Source organism: Poecilia reticulata, linkage group LG23, assembly GCF_000633615.1.
Source record: "Poecilia reticulata strain Guanapo linkage group LG23, Guppy_female_1.0+MT, whole genome shotgun sequence".
NCBI lineage: Eukaryota > Metazoa > Chordata > Actinopteri > Cyprinodontiformes > Poeciliidae > Poecilia > Poecilia reticulata.
Window position 1 is genome coordinate 9,123,970 of NC_024353.1, and position 20,211 is coordinate 9,144,180.

A 20,211-nucleotide genomic window follows, 5' to 3' on the forward strand; every position below is an offset into this window, starting at 1 on the left:
CTCTCCATTCTCTCTGATTAGTTACAAAGGTCTCCCTTTTTGCTGCCGCTATCATAGTCGAGATACACAGCCAAGATAATTTGGCGCCCTCCCGGCAGCTAGACCAAAAGCACATCTAGCCGCGGGAGCTGCCAGCCTCCTCGGTGAAATTTAATTCGGTGAGAAAGCGCAGCCTTGCAGAAGCATCCACCCCCATATTCATCAGCCGCCGTAGATTATCGAGGCCCGGGTGTTTTTAGGGATGCAACGAGGAGCGGATAAAGAATTTGAATTCCTGGCTGGACTATCAGTAAAGGTTATTAAGCCATTGTTGATGCATCCATTTGTCGTGGCTGTATCCAGCAGTGTGACATTTATCAAGTATGTCCAGCTAAATGTCACAGAGAGCGGTAGCTTGCTGTCCTGTCCCTAATTAGGACCCTGAAAGTCACACTGAAAGTCCCTCTCTTCCACTCCAGGACAACTTTGATCTCTTTCTCTTCCTTACTCTTGCCTGTAGTTTCCGCACCCTCCCCTTCTTTTGTCTTCCCTCCCCCGTGTTTCCCAAAGCATAGCAGGTAGTGCATGTTAAGCAAACTTTGGGGTTTTAACAATTGATTGTGAGATGGGGATAAAGCTCAGACAAATGGGGAAGCATGTGGGCCATCCGTCACAAATACAGGACTCATTGTTTGCAGATTTTAACCTATGGGAGAGCTCGCTTCTTCCCCAGCGGCCTCCACAAATCATAGGCAGGCGAGGGAGCGCCGCGCGCTCGGCAGGCCTGGCCTGGGAATAGCCTGAAAGCGGGACGGAGACTCAGCTGCGTGAGCAAAGTGCCAAGCTTGTACTACTTGCACTCGCTCCCAACGCACCAGCCCCAGTTTTACAAGCATGAAATTGATTTTTTTTTTGTGTGTGAGATTATGGAAGAGGAACATGAAAATGTATGTGAAAATCGTATGTGAAAATCAAAAGAGATAATCAGATGAAATTTAAAGTTGCAGCATATTTGATTTTTTTACAGAATTGCAGAGTTTTCCAGAACTTTTCTGGACATCAGAATGAGACATGTTTGTGTTTCTGTACGGTTCACAAACCCTAAAGTAACAGTACAGAAGCAAGGTTTTCACTTCAAAGTGTGGCATACGGCTACAAACTGTGTTTTAGAAAAACTCAACACTCCAAGTGTTGAAGTCAACACTTGGACTTCAGCAGTGGATTTGCTAAATACCATATCATGTTTTTGAAATCTGTAACACCTTTATCATATCTGGCTTCTAAACCAGAACCACAGGTCCAGTTTAACAGCTGACCTAAAACAATATGGAGGCCAAAAATGACTTAACCGTTCTTTAATGAATCAGTTAGCATTTCTGTATCGATTCCTTCACTGTGCATTAGGGGAGGGGTAACACATTTATTTTTCAATGCCTTGATATTCAGATATTGGGGATTCAAATCATTTAATTGGTGTCAAATCTTTATCATCTCATGTTAACCAACAACTTTTTGTTGGTAAACAAAAAGCTAACGAACAATAGCAAATCAACATTCACTCCTAAATCATTGAGAGTCTGTGGCAAGATGTAAAAATCATTTGTTTTCCCCATCCAATCTTACTGAATTTAAACATTTTTGCAAAGCAAGATGGGAAAATCATGTTTGATTAGCCATCTTTATTCCTTATAAATTCCTAATTATGCTGTTAAGCTACAAAAAACGAGCCAGCGGATTCTTCTCTGGGTAGTTTTATTCAAATGATGGAGTCTGGACAAACATGGTCACACAATGGCTTAGCTCTCAGTGAGAACATTTATACAACATAATGAGGCGTCACAAAGATCACAATAGCTGCTTGGTCCATAAGATGACGTAACTGGTTCCTATTCACGCATTACATCATCAATTAAGATCGTCCAGACACTGTTCTGAACAATATGTGTCTCATAATAGCTGGAACATCTGTCTTAATAGTGTGTGCAGATAAACCAGGAAGAGCTGAGTGCTCTTCCTGCCAGGTTTGACCCAGATTGCTGCATTTGTCAAGCATGCTGGATAACAGCTAAGTTCCCACACACTCCTGCGACACTAAACTCTCCTTTTGAAAAGTATTCATACCTTTCTTAAATACAGTTATCCAAAAAAAAAAGAAAAAAGAAAAAAAATATTTATAGTTGTTGCAAAATAACATGATCAAACTAAGAGGTTTAAGAGGTGGTGATGTGTTTGCAAGATACTGCGTATAGTAGGAAATTATCTTTTACATTGAGTTCAGCTGGACATTAATGTAACATTAGCCATAGAGAACAAAGCATTGATTTTATGCCACAACATTTAAAGCTCAAGTAATCTATTTTGTTTCTAAATTTTAGGAACAAAAGAAACCAAAATGATCCAGTTTCAGAGACTTCAAAACATTTATCGTTTCCAATCACTGCTTTAACTCCTTTTATAGGAGTCTCTGACAACTTAAGTTACAGGCTTTTGTGTACTGTGAATTGTTGCTAATTATAATCGCCTGATGAACCTGGCACCGAGTCCAGTTTTTAATAGTATTTCTGTGGAACATTTAATTACTGGTAATTATTTTGGCATGGTATCGAGTTCAGTGCGTGCCTTTCAGAATCATTCAGTCGCTGTTCTGTGCGTTGAGTCACAACTCTGAGCTAACAACACAGGCCACCTTGGGGTTTTTTTTGTTGTTGTTTTCGTAGTTGGTGTGAAATCCGTGGCTTGTGTTGGTTCCAAAAAGTTTCTGTTCTTTTTTTTTTGTTTGTTTTTGGTGTTTTTATTTGAATTTCTCATGTTTGTTTTGGCTGCGCGAGCTTTGAACAAAGTCCAAGCCGCGTGGAAACCCAACCCAGACGAAAACAAGAAACTCTTTGAAAGATCCTACGTGGAATGTCGAAATCTTTCAATACTGATTTCTGAGTCATCCTGCGGTCCGCATAAAATCACATCGTGAGAAACACACCTCGGACCCCTTTTTCAAAGACGGAGGAAACAACATGAGCAGCAACAATCTTTCATATGGAGCTTTTTGCACACATGAGATCTGATTCAGGTATATAGAAGACGTCTGAAGTGTCGAAGGACGGCACATATGGAGTCTTAATGGTGGAGCATGTTGCATTAATGTGTGGTGGGCTAACCCAGTGGTGAGTATCAGGAGACCTCCTACCTGTATGGAGACGGAGCCAAAAACAGAGCCTTGGACTCATGGGAGAAATGGCTCTGAAGCCTGAGATTGATGATAGTTGGGGTGTGCATGAGTATGTGCAATATACGAACCTATTAAATGGATTCTATATGTGTTTGTTTTCATTAGTCTGACAAGCAGAATGCGCGGGTCATGTTAATGAGGTTTCAGTTTTTCCCCTCAGTGGTAAACACTTGCATGAGGAAATCCACATTTTACGAAATCCGTGTACAACCATGCGCCCCGCTCCCCAGATCCCGCGCCTTCCTTTCTGCTTTTCTGTCATTTAATTTCCCCCCTCACTCGCTCCCTGCTGATTCCTCCCTCGTTTCTCGGCTGGGCCCCCTTGGCCTTCAGGTTCCCCCTAACTGAATCTTGTGCTGTTCAGGCGTCTATAGGGGCCCACCTGCCATAACGCAAATAATGCATTGAATTCCTCTGCTTGGAAAGAAAGGTGATAATGCCTTTCTGGGGCTGTCGCGTCCCTGAGGAGCAATGCAGCACGGCGCAGCGCGGTGTCGAGCAACGTGTGAGGGAAGGTTTGCATAACCTTTTGATAAGCACATACAGTACCAAAGTAAACACACACACAAATGCATGTGTGGCCCATTCTGAGAATACCTGTTTCCTGTAAATGTTTTGTGAGGATTGCATGATGCTGTAATGAAATGTTGTCCTCCTTGGGAAACTAGTGAATGACTAAGGAGATAATTGACAAAAATGTCACTAAAGAGGAATGCAATAAAAAGCTACGTACCTGGGAGTGGTGATGGTGCAGACGTAAAGCGCGTGACTCGCATACGGAGGTCTCGGTCCTTGACATGGCAGTCATAATTTGACCTTTGGCACGTCTTCCTCGTCTCTCACAACTCACTTTCCTGTCAAATCAATGTGAAATAATGGTCATTAAAGTTGAAAAATCCTTAAAAAACAAAAAGTTATGTACATACTTCTAATAAGCTATAGGCTAAGCGCTAGAAAGTATTTGAGACAGAAGCAACATACTGGTCCTTGTGTTGAAATCGGCACGTTTGCATGGTGGAGGTGCTTGACCCTGAGTGATAGAATCTGTCGATTTCAGTTCTTGTTTGCGTCACCAAAGACAAATTGATCACAGGAGAGGGGTCAGAAAAAATATAATAATCTTATTACAATCACAGACCAATAGGAGGAGCTAACTTCACCTGGACTATGGAGGCTGAAGGGCCCCGAATGGTAAGACCAAAGTCGAACTGTCAACGCATGGTCACATGGTTTTCATAAGTTCGTTTTGCTGCAGACCCTTGATGGTCTGCAAGACCCACCAAGTCAAGCACCCTGTCTCGCTGCACTATACGTTATGTGTGTGGTCTACAACAGCAGCCTAATGAATACACAGCGATGGTGGCAAAGAGGATCAACTCCTAACATGAGTCCTGAGGAGGAACTAATGATTAATGTGGTGGAATATCTCATTTTATTTTACGTGTTTTAAAAAAAAAAGAAAAAAAAGAAAAAAAGAACGGAGGGCATCAGTGACACGTTTTCCTGCTTTATCAGATGAAAAACGAGCAGGGGGCTTTGGACAACTGCTCATCAAAACTATCCATTCTGCTCTACGGCTGAGAAACCAGATACTGGATGTTCCACATAAACACTTCAACACAATTCACATCAATCACATAATAGTTTGGCATAAAAGGAGCAATAAAAAGTTTGCCCGTGTGGTTGTGACAACTGGGGGCGGACGACATGAGGCCGAGAACAAAAGGACGCAATTTTCGTCACGTAAATGTGACAATGAGAACTGATTCCGACAGTTTGACTCGACCAAGCAGAAGCCAGATCTTTCCATCACCAAGTCGAGCTTGTTCCCAGTAAGGATTGGACTCCGTCAGGGCTACCTTTTTCCAATAATCCTATTTTTAATGCTCACAAACAGAATCTCAAGACGCAGTTGTTGTGTGGATTGGGAATCTCAAGGTCTGGGCCATGACCTTCGATGTGCAGTTGATCAGTTCGCAGCAGAATGTGAAGCCACTGGGATGAGACCTTTATGTCAGAGACCATTGTTCTCAGCTGGAGAAAGGTGAACGGCTGCATCTGGGTTCAGGGTTAGTCTGTGCCTCATGAGGAGAAGTTCAAGTATCTAGGCGTCTTGTTACCGAGTGATGGCACAGAGGAACTGGAGATGGATAGACTGGGGCTCCATCTGCAACAATACAGGTGCTACTGTGTTCTTTTGTTATTAAGAAAGACTTTGTAAAGCTAGGGAATTATTTGATCAGGTGTACCAAAAAATTAAAAAAACTAAGAAAATACAAAAGGTAGAGGACGTGCAAAAACAATGTTTTTCTCAGAGATTTTTCTGGAGCTGCCTCTCCCCCACCTGTTTCTGTGCAAAGTTGTTGAAGTAAAGCACTATAAATTTTTAGGTGAGCACTGACACGCTAGAGTCTGCAATAACCTTTAATTCCTAAATTAATTGAAATTGATTTTTTTATTTTATCACATTCTAGCTTTAAGACAAATCTTTGTAATTGTACTGCTTAATGACAGAGGTTTAATTTATTTTTCTTTTTTAACTTACCTTAACATTCCAGAAAAAGAAAACAGCATTAAAATGAAACAAACTGACCAGAGTTACAGGGAAAAGTGTGAACACATTTCTGGTCTGTGTATTCGTCAGAGTGGTGCTTTAATTTATAGATTGCTCTTCATTATCCAGACCACCTCTATGTGGAATCACCTGGAGCCGACTAAAGTAGTCCCCTGTGAACAGTTGAAGTTGAGACACGGCGGCTGGAGATTTTGAAGGCGGTGAATAAATTTTTAGAAGTTTCTCCATGGATTCTGTTTCTCAGGCAGTCCTAATTAAAAGCATTTTTTGCCAGAAAGAGAGTTCTGTGATTCCTACATTTTTATCACACTCTGACAAGGCAAGGAAACACATGCATGACTCTTTACTTAACAGAAAAATAGTTGTACGAGAATTAAGCAAAAAAAAAAATTTCATACATAATGTTAAGCACATTGCATTGCCAAAGCAACAAAAAAATACCAACTAGGTGAAAACATGAATGTTGTGCTTAATACCAGCAGTACATGAACAAACAAGATGACTGGGATGTCTGGGACGAATTGAGTAGTAGTTGTTACTTAAAGTTTTCTAACCACTGACACCCTTGTTAAAGGGGAAGTATGTATTTTCCATGTACTTTATAGCACAATCAAGAAGCTATACCACCTTTAGCTATCATAAAAATGCTACATATAGCAAAAATGACTTGAAAGAAATTTGACCTTGCAAATTAATGCAATGAAATTGGGCCTCTGTCTCTTTAAGAACTCCTCCTCTTTCTAAAACTCTACCTTCAAGAAGTCATCACAACATGGCTGTTCTATCAACCCTTTAGTAACACTTTTAACAGCGTTGCACTGAGAAGTAGCTCAGTGCAACGCACATTTCAAAAGACATCTACAGCCTTAACATAAATTCATTATTTATACAAATCAGCTTAATTCCTTCATGGTCTCATAACCAACCACCCATAAAAAAAAATTAATTAAAAATAAATAAAAAATCATTGTACATGGTGATAGGTTGTTTTGAACATGTATTCGTTTCTTAATTATCTAGAGGGAAATGATAAAATAACCACGTTCCCTCTAATAGAGCTGATACAGCTTTTTTGATGATGTGTGCTTCATCACTTTTATGCAAAGTCCAAAAGGCTTACAGAACTTGAATGTCCAAATGACCGTGAAAGCAATCCTGTCCTAGCTAAAAAATAAAAATACAATGCAGAAGTTGTTATCCTTCAACGGGGCTGAAGGTATTTCCACAGAGCGCACACTGTTATGTCTTTCCTTGCCTTTGCACACATGCAAACGGCTTTCATGCAAGCCAACCCCATGCTGATGCTTCACCCTTTGAGGCTGTAGACAAAGCTCACAGATTCTCACACACACACACACCCCCACACACGCACGCACACACACACACACCTATGCAAAGTGTTCATCAGCAGCCTCTGATGAATGAAGCATAGCATCAAAGATGACAGAAGGTATATTCCCACCAAAGCCTCCTTTTTGTAGTTTAACCTAATCAGTGTTTTCCAAGTGTTTCAATCTGCATCCTGTAGGCATGAGGGCGTCCTCTTTCAGATATACGACCCAGCAGGGAGCCTGCGTTAACGTCGCCACCGAAAACAAGTGGCAAAGGAAAGAAGAGCAATTGAAACAAAGATTGGTGTTGATATGAAAGGGACAAGATGTGGCTCAACTCAAATAGAACTGATCAATGAGCTCCTAGGAAGAGGCATGCTGGGAATTTGGCGCTTCCTTGTGGCACATTCTTATTTTGGAAACATTCAAAAGGTGTTGGGGAAATTCTTTTCCCTTTCTCCCCCCTCAACCCCCCCATCAGATCCGTCCTTTGCTATTTTTTATCCTGGCACTCCCGAAGTTCCATAATCCTCCTCTTTGCAAATTTATCCTCCAGTGTTTTCATTACTTATTAAAAGCCGTCAAGTCGCGGTTGGCCTTCACTCCATCATCCCCAGGAGTTCCCACATTTGGTGCAAGCCTGAGCGGAGTGGGCATAGCACACGCCATCCATTAGGCACAAAGGGTGTGGGGGAATTCTGCGGAATATTCACTCACGTCTCCCCCCTTTTTATAAATTATCATATTACTAAAGAGGTCCATTTGCTATGTATGGTTTGTTGCCTGGGAGCTCCTCCTAATAGCCGTCTATAAAGCAGGAGGGGGGCTTTGGACTCTGATGTATGCCGGCCAGACCCTACTGTCAGTGGCAGACCAGGCCATCATTTATCTTTTTTTTTTTCTTTCTTTTTTTAAAGAGCTTTTCCAGATGAAGAATATCAACAAGCATATTTGGCACAGATGAGGCCTAAAACAATCTATGCGGCACACTTTGCAGACGCCACGCTGAGACGGGTGTTGACGAGGACGGTGGCGGGGCGGCGCGGGAGAGGGGGGATTGACGGGAGCGGACTGGTCCTCAGAATCCCGAGTGGGACGATGGGAGGAAAAAAAATCCACACAATATGCCGCGGTCAATTAGCGCATGCCATGTCGGCGCGCCTGGGCCGTACATCATCTGAGAGGATTTAAATCGAAAAAGTGACGTTAGCAAAGCGATGGCATTTGGAGGCGGATGAAAACGTTTCCTTTTGACGGCGCTTCACAGAATACATCATCTGTAGCGTCAGGATAGAGAAGTCTGCTAATGTGTGGTTCTTACTGGTGTTTGTTGTTGCTCTTTTTATTCATGAGAACTATTTATACCAAGTACTGTTAGGACTAGTTTTACCTGGTATGATAAACAGCCCTAAGCCCCTTTCTAATGGCACATTGTGAAGTATGTTTGCTCTACATGATCCATGGTACTTAAAATAAAACACTTGATCATGATCAGAGATCTTAATATGTAGGTTTTATTACCAAGTACCAGCAGTAGTTGGATGTTTTTGCAATGTTTTCATTGTATAATTGCCTATTGTTTTTCCATTCACAGTTTTGGGTACAGAAACCTATCTGCCATATGATTTATTTGTACCTGCTTCAGTGAAATTAACTTAATTTTATCGTAATATGTTCCACTACAACCTGGTAAAAATCAGTCCTACCCTTTGTTTTATGCAGAGGGTCAGGAGTTTCGGCTATTGAGAAACAACGAGGTTTTGAATTTTACCCAATCGCTAACGTTTGTCCATGACGACTATGAAATAGCTGAACGAGGCGACTTAATGTTAATTCAGTATTTCGAAACCACCTATTTTTATAGTTCAAACACCAAATATACCTTAATGTTTGTTAAAGAGAAAACTGTCTTGGCACCATTGCAATACCAAGGAAAATAGCTTGGAGCAGAAAAATCTGAACTGAATAGATTGGATTCCCTGAAACTGATTTCATCAATTAAAAAAATAAAATAAAATTAATACATATTCTTTTCAGTGGGATTTATTTTGTTGAATAGTAAATTGTGTCGTTTTACAAGAAACCAGCGTGTTCTTAATTGTGAGGGAAAAGGAGAAACAAGAGAAACTATTTCAACTGAAACCATTTATGGTTTAAAATTAAAATGGCAGCAATTAGCAAACATTAAACCACTTCTTATAAATGTCTTGCTCCACCATCTTGTCATTCTTTTCCTCTATTTTTTTTTTTTTTTTTACAGTCTTGTAGCAAGCTACAAAGTTCTACTCCTGTGCACCGTCTGGATCGGAAGCTGCACTTCCTGTCACGCAACACAAATGTTTGGTGCAGGGAGCTTTCCTCAGACAACAAGACACTCGGCTCAAATTAAAAAGAGAACACAACTGAGGCCGGTCGCAGCGGCTCCCGCAACTGTAGGAATCTGTTCTGGATTTATTGGTTTCAATTTCACACCTCTCCTCTTTTAATGCCTGCTGTTTCGCTTTGCTCCTCACCTTCTGCGCGCACGCCCGTTCCCAAACTGCCAGAGTTTTCACGACGAAGAGAAAGAAAGTCTTTTCATTGTCCTTTGGATTTTTTTTTGTTTTTTTTGCCTCATTCTCGTATTGATTTACTTAGTTTGTTCTTTGTCTTTTTTTTTTTTACTTTTTATTTAGAAGATAAGAAGATTGTGCCGTCTAAATGAATGCTAATTTAATTAACTCTCCATGCAGTTATTTCAGCGGCAAGCTGCCACCTGTTTAGTTTGAGCTCCATTTAAATGCCATGACAGACTTCACCAAACTAATTTCTTGACTTTTAATTATGACTTTTCGCTCGCCCGATTTCCTTCATTTGCATTCGCTTCCTCTTCCACCTCCTCATCTCGTCTCATCAGGCCTTTCAAACGGCCTCCGTCTCCAGAACCGTGTCTGTCATCTCATTGCAGAGGCTACAATGACCCACAGGCTTTGAATTTAAACGAGGCTGAGAGCCTGACGGGCCCGAGCCACGCCCGACCCATATGGCGGCTTCTCTGATGGAAGGATGGAGGAAGAGCGAGGGAACGAGAAACGGCTGAGGAAAGCTTATGCTGCAGAAATACAGAGAACAGAAGAAAGGACTCGGGTAGCTAAATTAAAGTCTCTTATTCATCCAGGGGGTCTGGTGGGAAGAGAGTCACAGAGGAGCAAAACGCCGAGCATTAATCTGGCGCAGGATGCTGGACGGAGGCGGGAGGAAAGGGCGGTCGCAGGTGCTCAACACAAGGACTCACCTGGCAGAAGAATGTGGCTTTAAAAAGAGCAAAGGAGAGGAGAGGAAGCACAGAGGGGGAGAGAGATTGATGCCATCTCACATGGACGATAAAAATAAAACAAAGCAAAAAGAGATATGGAGCGGCTTTTGCCTTTTACTCTAGACAACAGAGGTCATAATTCACACCGAATGAACAAAATGTTGAAGAAAAAAAGTACACTATTTTGCAAAAAAAAAAATGTAACGATGAACATATATTTATACTACTACTTTATTTATAAGGCACTTTAAAACAGCAAGGACTGCGACAAAATGCTCTACAGATGAGAATCAATGGACATTCAGAATATGGAAATGACAAAAGAGAATATATACGTTTAAACATAAAAGGATTACTTTAAACTGAGTTGAATCTTTTGCAGGGAATTCTAATAAAAAGATACAATTGTCTGATTCCAAACAAATGTAAGTAATTCTGCCTCATTTTTTAATTGAATATTATTAAATTATAAATCCTGACATCCCTCTGTGTTTTTTCAGTAAAAACAACATAAACAGAAGTTTTCATTGAAATAATCACCCAGTGTTTAACATTTTTACTAATAGCCAACTTCCATAGTTGTTTTTCTGTATAAACTTTTGAAAAGATATAGATATGTGTTTTTATGCAAATGAGGCATTTTCTGTCAAAACACAATGTAATTTGTACATTAAAGGAGAAAATATGGAGATTTTGAGAGTTTAGGTACTTTTTGTGGATAATTTTTGCAAGATTTGCAATTTACTTTTTGATAGTTTTGCAAAAAGAGTTCACTGGATAACAGCTGTACTGGTGCCTGGTTAACTCTCTAATTGTCATGGTTTTAGAAGTATACTGAACCCACATGCAGCAAAACACCCAGGAGAAAGCTCGAGATCAAAGGTTTATTAACAAACAGATCCGGAGAACTGTGGACGGGAGGCGGAACAGAAACGTCAGGGCTGGGGAGCAGGAACCAGAGCTATGCCAGTCCGGGGAGCTGAGGGAGAGAGGGGCCAGCCCGAGGGTGCTCGTCAGAGAAATCCGGGTCCGGCTGGCGGATGGGTCGGGTTCGGATTCGATCCGGCTCTCGGACTCGGTTTAACCTGGAGCGAGGAGATGGAATAGTTAGAGCACGTAGAATTAACAATGCAAGGCCTTCTTACTAGTTTCCGTTACCGCGGATATCAACACTCTGGCGAGGAAGTGTTGTCAGGTGGCTCCTCTTAAGCTCCTGGTGATGATCTGATGATCGGCAGGTGCGTGGTGGCACACCCGTGGGGTGGAGCGTCGGAAGGGAGCTGGGGAAACCCCCCTCTGGTGGTAGCTGGCGGTGGCGCAGGGACGCAGGACGACAACACTAATATGTACACATTACCATCCATCTGCTCATCCATTCACCACAGCTTCCTTTTGTTTCCGCCTTTCGTTTTTGCAGGTTTGAACCTTTTCACTGTTGAAACATCTGCCACAAATGTACAGTAAAGTTTTAGGAAGGTAGAATGTATCAGGTAACCATGCAACCTTAAACCTGGAAGAGTACTGAAATCAAGAAATCACAAAGCAAATTTAAACGCTAGTCTCATGCTCCAGAAGACGACACAAATTGCAACAGCGTTCTCTCTCATGGCATTGAAGCACTGGCCAAACAGTCTGGACATAGTATTATCAACCCAGTATTATAAACCCAGAGCCTTTGCACTAGCACTCCCTCTTAGATCTCTACAGTATGGGAATCAGACGTTAAAAATGTGTTGAAACCCTTTTTGCTTCGATTTCAGGGTAAACTGAGAAAATTGCATCTCAAAATTTTTAAAACTCCTAAAGTATTTTTGCCAAGAGAGACACTTTAAACGCAACACCTTCTTTCCAAGCCTTTTCCTTTTAGTGTATTTACTTTTTATATTGATTCATGGACTTACTCAAACATACAGAATCAACACATATTAAATTTACTTGCATTTTTCCTGATTCATACATCAACAGAAGACTAGCATGCTGACATCAGCTGGTTAATAATGATGGAAGAAAGATGGAGGGCTGGGGTTGCTGCCCCCGACGACGACCTTAGCAATGACTATAACTCACGATGTAACCATGTTGTTGGCACCAATAAAAGTGCATTGATGCTAATGTTACTGCATGTATTGCAATCCCACCAGTAGCAGATTGGCAAGAAGTAAAATTAGCCTTGGGTATGAATCTGTTGCCATGGCGCTGCTTGAGATCTTCATAAAGACGCATTGAAATGAACATCTTAAGTATTAGAAATATCTCAGATTTACATGAGGATATACTGTTCAGTAGAGACATTAAAATTGTCCGTTATCAGTCTGCGGTTGGACATTTGATGAAGACAGACAAGAGGGAAGAACAAAAGCAGAAAAGGCAATTTTTAAAAAAAAAGAAAGAAGAACTCTAGAGTGGAAAAGATACATTTAGCACCGAGGGGCAAATGAAAGGAGGAGGGCAGGAGAATATAGGAGAGGACACTAAAGAGAAAGGAAGACAAGACATACTGGCCTGGTGCGGACTGGTGGAGCCTGGGTGTCGGAGTAGTCTCAGTGGGTCTTGGGGTGCAGACGGACTTACGGAGGGGAGGAGGAGGCAGAGATCAATTCTGTCAGAACTGGGTTCATACCCCCGGGGCCACAGAACTGGGCTGGCCCGCGGAGATACTAAAGGGAAGAGCAGTGGCGCTATTTATATCCTTTCAGTTCCAAGCTAAGTGTTACAGAAAGTAACGGGGAGATACGCCGTAAAGGCTGAAGACATAAAGTTGATAATAGTGCATGTTTGAACTTCAGAGCACCAGAAAGATCTGTGCAGGAATATTTGTTCTCATAAATCAGCCGGTAAAGGGCTGTAGCCTGCAGACAGAGGCACACTGAGCACTAAGCATCCTTTTGTCATTGCCGAGGAAGACTCACAGCACCCAACGGAGCAACGGAGGCAAGACGGAGACAAAGACGGGAGAGAAAGAATAACCCGGGTCCTGCCTTGTCCCCCAGCACCCAGGGAAATCTCCAACTCCAAGGTTAATTAAGCACTGGAAATGAGATCAAGAAGCTTTCCCTTTCCGACTCATTAACCAATTACAACGCTCCTTCAAAACAGCTCAGCACTCATCTCGGAGTGCACAATAATTGTCTGCCAATGAAGATCAAATATCAGATCATGCAGAAAGCTAAGACTTGCCTTGGCAAAAAGCCACGGGCGCAATTGTGGCGGTCCAAACGACGAGTCCAAATGAGGGGGAAAAAATATAAAATATTTCCACAATGGCCTTTGTGTCTCCAGAAAAGGAATCCAATTATGTTTGTTTTAACAATAAGAAAAAAGGTCAGGCAAAAATATAATTAGATGAGTCTCTATTTGGTTATGTGTAATTGCTGATTTTGAAGCAGGGGAAGTATCGTTTGGCAACTAGATAAAAAAAAAAAAAAACCTTCAGAGAGGATAGATTCTGAATTATCTGTGGTGTTTCTAGATGTTTTTCCAGTTAAACCTCAGGTGTAGTGCTGTGCGAATAGCACTCCCTGAATATTAACTTCCAGTGTGAAACGGTAGGAGCATCATGGTTTGGGGATGCTTTGTTTTGTTTAGTAGAGACAAGAGAGCTGGTCCGAGGTTAATCCAGGAAATTTACCTGTATGATTTGAGATAAAGATTCTTTTTCTTTTTTAAAGGAGAAGAGAAAAAAAGTCAAATACTTCTACTGGAGACGTCCAAGTGAAACCGCAACAAGATTTTGTGTAAATAGTCCAAATTCATCTCGGAGGCGCTTTTTATTTATTTATTTTTTTTTTTTTGTGCTTGTTTTTTGAAAATCCTCAATCCATTTCTTAGTCAAACATTTGCTCTTTGGGTAAATTTTCTAAAACAAATTCTATTACTAGTTTGTTTGCTTAATTCTTTCAGCTACAACTTTAGTTAACAGTCTCTCCACTTAAGCTGCTGAATTTTCCACAGCTTAAAAATCAAAGCTAAATTCTCATCAGCATGGGAACAAATAAATGTTGTACATGACGGTGGGGCTGAACTAGAAGCTTGATTAACTAATTAAACATTCAGACAAACGACTTCAAATCCTGGATTATTATTAAACAATTTTAAAATGAAACGCTTTTGGAGGCCGTGTCCGGGATTTTGCGGTTTTGTGACGCAGGCATTTCAGGGCAGCAGGTTTTGGGACCAAATCAATAGTACAGTCAAAGTCTGAAAGCCACAGGCTGTTTATCATGCAGTGCATTTCTGACAAGGTCAGTTTAGCGTCTAATAGGAACAAAAAGACATAAAGCCACAACTCTAACTGCCTCCTAATGAATCCCAACTACATCTGACTATATCCTGCTTTTATACTTTGAGAGCTATTGTATACTGACCTGAAAAGTCATATTTCAGGACTGAGGTATTTTGTATCTGGGTAGAATCACGTTGCATACTTTTTTTATTGCAGGAAATATTCAGCACTATAGCACTCCTGGGGCTCTTAGTCAAACTCAGGTCTTTGTGGACCAATTCTAGGTGGTCTATGTTTATGGTTTCTGTGTGCAAGCATGCATACGCGTGCGTGCGTGTGTGTGTGTGTGTGTGTGTGTGCGTGCGTGCGTGTGTGGTTGTGCGTGGGCATGTGTGTGTGTGTGTGTGATACTTGCATACATTTTAGTTTCAAATGGCCACCTCCCCACTAACTATTCACACTAAGATTGGATTTCTTTTCAATCTTTCTCTGATAAGTGCATCAGTGAACATAATAGTTTTAAAAAGGTAGAAAGTACAAAGTGTCTGTTTTTGAGAAATTGGATAGTTTTTATGTTGTAAGTACATATGGTAAGTATTATGTCCATGCAGGATTGCCAGATTAAAAATACTTGATGAAAGTAATTCTAACCTTACTTTTCATTGAGCACCACAGTTTTATTTTTAACATTTAATGTTTCTATTATTCTGATGTAATATTTTAATCTTGTGTGTTTTTTTTACATTAGCTTAAAGTGGAAAATTTTCTTGACAGAAATAAAGATTTGAAAGCAGTTGGCGTGTAATTATTCTATATAAGGTGTTTCACTTAGTGAATAGAATCACTGAAATACATGAGCTTTTCAATAATCTTTGAGTTTATTGAATTAGCCCAGAGACTGAGGTACACAGGTACACCATAGAGGATTAAAAGATATTTATAATAAAAAGCAGCAAAAATTGAAAGACAGTAAAGATAAAAATAATAATAATTATAATAGGGTAAGAGTGCACATTTGAAAACCGTAAAGTAAAAAAAGATGTGAGCAGTAACTAATTTGAGTGTTAAGAAGCAATAAGATGGAAAGTGTGTATGTAATTTGTTTGTTTGTTACCTTTTGGGTGTGTCCCTGTAGCGGCCATCTTGGAACTTCCTAAGAAGGAGGCYCACCTCAAACCCAGCCTTTTATAGAAAGATTCATGTTTGCTGGAGTTTGATTGGCTGAGCAGTTAATTGAGAAGGCGGAGAACCGTATATAAGAAGACTGGTTGCTGTGCTGGGAAGGACATTGTGGGTTGTGGGTGACTTTTGCTGTGCTGATGGAGGCCGAATAAATCACCTTTGTTCATGGTACAATCTACTATGCTGAGTTTTGAGTTTTTTTCTTCCACACCACACTTCTCAGCGTAACATTGAGGTTTAATGTATGATGAAAATGTAAGTATATTAGTTTCATTTTTGAACTAATTACTTCTGGATATTTGATTCATTATAGTTTGGTTTCTTGTGCATACCAGTAATATTCTCTAGAAAGTACATATTCAGTATTAGATGTATATATCATATGTGGTATATTTAGATGCTATATGATGGACTTTTTGGGAAAGGAAGAGCTTATATGTGTTTATTTGAAAAGTGTCCACTTTAGTGGAATTTCCCAGCAAAAAACAGTGGTGGCAAAGAATTAAAAATAAAATCAGTTATTGATTAAGCATCTTAGATTTTTGATAACCTTGCATTTTATCTTTACGGCCTTCCTTCTTTTAGCTTAATCAAGGATCAGTTAAAAGAAACCTACGTGCTTTGGATTACTGTTTGGATTGGACATGGCGAGTTCTGTGCACGGACCAAACTTCATTATGTTTGAACAAAGTAAAACTTACTGTATGAAAGAATTCCCACTTGCATTAGTGCATGACATGAAGAATAAATGGAAGAAGCGAGAAACTCACAATGACTCCTTTTGTGTAACCTCATTTAACAATGAGGTTTGCCATGCATGATTTATAGATTCCCAATGTGTGAGAATGGGCAGATGGAGTGGGCTGCATTCCATTCTATTATCCAGAATGAAAAAAAAAATACACGTATGAGCAAAAAAGGATGTGGATTTAAATAAAACAAGAAAGGAAAAGAAAAAACCTGCGACGCAAAAGGCCGAGAGATGGACCAGATATGTTCACTGTCGCTTCTTGCACACACACCTCTCCTGTTGTTCATTTGTCTCAATTAGCAAGTGTCCATTCAGCTTGTACAGTCTGTAAATTTATCCCACCCAGCCATCCGTTCCCTTTACCTTTTCTATTTTTCCCCCTGCACTGCCTCCTCCTTTGTTCGTTTAGTAATATTTACAAGCAAAGTGGCATAAATGTCTTATGCTGGATTAAAATTTACTGAGACATCTACTAAGACTCGCACAATTAATGATGAATATTGGACTGTGCAACACTAAGTAAATGTTATGGAACTCTTATGAGTTATGAGCCAGTCTGACCTTCCCATAGTATTCCCACTTTTAGTAAAAAAAATAAAAATCCACTGTACTTCAACAAACGTTAAAAACAAAACCGTCCAAAAAAAATAAAAAAATTGATTCTGGCTGCTAAAATAATAACAGTGATTGTTAACCATCATAAAATGATTAACATCTTGCATTTCATTTGATTTTGATAGCCAAGACTTCAGCAACAACATAGAATAAACATTTAGCCATACTTTTGAAGTGCTTATTCTCCAACTTGCTCTTTGGCAGAAACACTTGATGTCTAAGAAGTTGATATTTACAGGTTAATTAGCCAGACTATCCACTCAGCAGGTCACCCTGCCAAGTGGCCTCTTAAAAAATCTTCCCCTTAATAGGACAGATCGGTGTTGCTCTTTTCAGTTTCCAAAACATGACTGTTTTTTCCACAAATTCATCACTATTCCTTCTTGTAGTCCTCCTTCAAATAGCTGACCAGCAATGCTCAGCTACAGGTGGGGGAGGGGCACCTATGCGTTACTCTCTGCACCATATAGGCAAATACAACCGAGTTCACTCCTACACTTTCTCTGACAATATTCAACACCTTCAAACCTTTGGAACAGATGCTAGCAGTCCTGGAGAACATAATGTTTCAGGTTTTATGTTCCACTAGAAGAAGCTTCTAGAAAACTGCAAAAATGCTGAAACACTGATCTCCTTTAAATCAAGGCTAAAAAAGCCATTTTAAGGGGAGTCGCAACTGCTAGGTAATGTTTTATTTTATTAATATTTTTTGCTTGTTTGTGATTTTATTTTCATTCTAATCATGTAAAAAACATTGAATTGTCTTGCCCAAGTCTAGATATATTCATCCAGGTACTGCAGTTTGATTCTTTGTGAGTTTTTCACATGTTCAGTTCATGTTAGCTCATATTGGGTTTTGTTTTAGTGACTAGTTTCTGTCCGTTTTTGAAAGGATTCTGTCATTTCATAGTTGTAAGATTATCAAAGTGCTTTTGTCGGCACAAGGCGACCATACTAAATATGACATTTTTCAACAGTCAGGCTTTTGGTATTATCATTCCTACACATAGACTTGGGTAAAATACAGACCAAAAACTTGGCAAACAATAAAAAATAAATAAATCCAGATACTAATCAGGTGCAACTCCTCCATGAGAATTCCTCACCGATTCTCAGAACTGCAATGGGACAAAACGGGGCAAAAATCCATTAACGGAGTCTTTTTCCTGGTACTACATTTGTCCCCCCTCATCCACAGGCTCATAGTTTCTCTAGCAAACACCATTTTACTGTCAGCACTTGTGCTAAGTATGATATTAACCATTAATATTTCATGCTCCATGTCTGGGTAGTTCCCTCCATTTACACAGGCAGCTTTGCGTTAGCATGCATGAAACCGGTGCTCTGCTTGGGTTGTCACACCGTTTGAGTTTCAACCTTGCTCTCTGGTGTCTCCATTGGAAAAAAGCTCTCCAGAGATTATTGAACTGGGGAGACCCCACTGTGCACTGAATGAATCAGCTTTGCAGACTGCCAAGTGGCTGAAAAGAGATCATCTTTCATATAAAAACACACACTGTGATGCTTCAGATTTAGTAAATGTCGGTGAGTTTGTACAGAAACTCACTAATAAAATCATTTAAAGAAATTAAGTGGTTTCCTGCCAACTGATTTCATTATTCTGTTTTCACAGTTCTAATTCTCTAAAGTGTACCAGCAGGATTTAAGCTCATTTTGCTCTTAATGTAAACTGTTTAATTTTTAGAAATTGCTTAAATTCCTGTTACAATATAGAGAAGTTTCACGTTTTTGAATTCACATTTTCTATTTACACTGTACATTTCAAATTTAGTTTGTACATCTGTCCTTGAGCCAAACAAATCTTGTTCTGTGTACTCTGTAAGTGGATCTCTGAGTGACAAATAAAAGCCAAAGTCATTCTTTAAGCACTCACCTTGATATCTAGGACTCATAATAAGTTGCAAATATTGCTTTCTAATAAAAAAGGGGCAGCATAAGAGGACAAGTGTATATTTTGTTGTTTATTATGCATATACTTTTGTCTGTTGATTTTCTCGATAATCTTTTCAACATAAGTCCATTTTGAGAACAACAAAAAAAATTTTGTAATGAAACTGTTGTTGTCATCTTGGGAAAAACATTTGGATAATAACTTATATTCTCAATAAAATCATTGGGAAACATATATGTGACAAATATCAACTTTTGGCTTCTGTAGACTATAACATTTCTTGCTATCTGATTAGTTTGCATGCTAGCTGACCCTAGTTTGCAAACAAACGAGATGGTTAGAAAGGCTAGCTGGAGGCAGAAATGGCATATCATCAAAAACGGCAGATTTGAAAGATAAATTCATAAATACACCATCTTCATGTGTGAAAGTATGGAAGCCAGAGCTAAGACTCAAGTCACTATAAGTCACTGCAAAAGCTAACTAATATATCATTCAAATCAGATATAGAGATCTTTTTGGAGCACAAATTATTTTATTCTTTTTAAGCATTGGTGCCACTACCAGAGAATTGCAGCCTCTGGTGTTGAGCTTCATGATCCATATAACAAATTCCGGTTTTCAGAGTCAAATATGCATAACTTGCGTGAATATTTTCCAGTCTTCCTTCCTTAACGCTCCAATATGTCTTGATTCATCCATGGGCCACCAGATAAACTTTAACCCCACAAATCTAACCACAACACTGGTCATGGTCAAGTTGTATGTCTAGTTTTAGCTTCTGAAATCCACCTTTATTCAACAACAAATTGCAAAATCAAAAGACGTATTCCACAGCCAGGGTTGTTTTTTTGTTGTTGTTTTTTTTCTGAGATAAAAAGAATGAAAATGAGGCTCAGCAGAAGTCTTTTCTCTGGCTCAGTCATGTCTTTCCTTCTCTCCTCCTCCTCCTCCTCCTCCCTTGTCCTCCCATTTCAGATTCCTGTTATCCATTTGATTGACCAAACCCTTTAATCACACAGCTATCTAGAGAATGGAAGTGGCTGTGGCTAGATAATTAGCTGCTAGATAATGGATGCCTCTTTTTTTCCCCAACAGCGATCATCTCCTCCCTTGTTTACTG

General features: G+C 39.9%; 1 long non-coding RNA gene across 1 annotated transcript in view; it reads right to left on the reverse strand.

Moving 5' to 3' along the window:
• Nucleotides 1-20,211, reverse strand: part of LOC103459522 (uncharacterized) — a 97,280-nt gene that overhangs the window by 44,817 nt on the left and 32,252 nt on the right. The window contains exon 2 of the long non-coding RNA XR_001776222.1: nt 3,939-4,059. This is a non-coding gene — a long non-coding RNA (uncharacterized LOC103459522). The remainder of the gene's footprint in view (nt 1-3,938; nt 4,060-20,211) is intronic.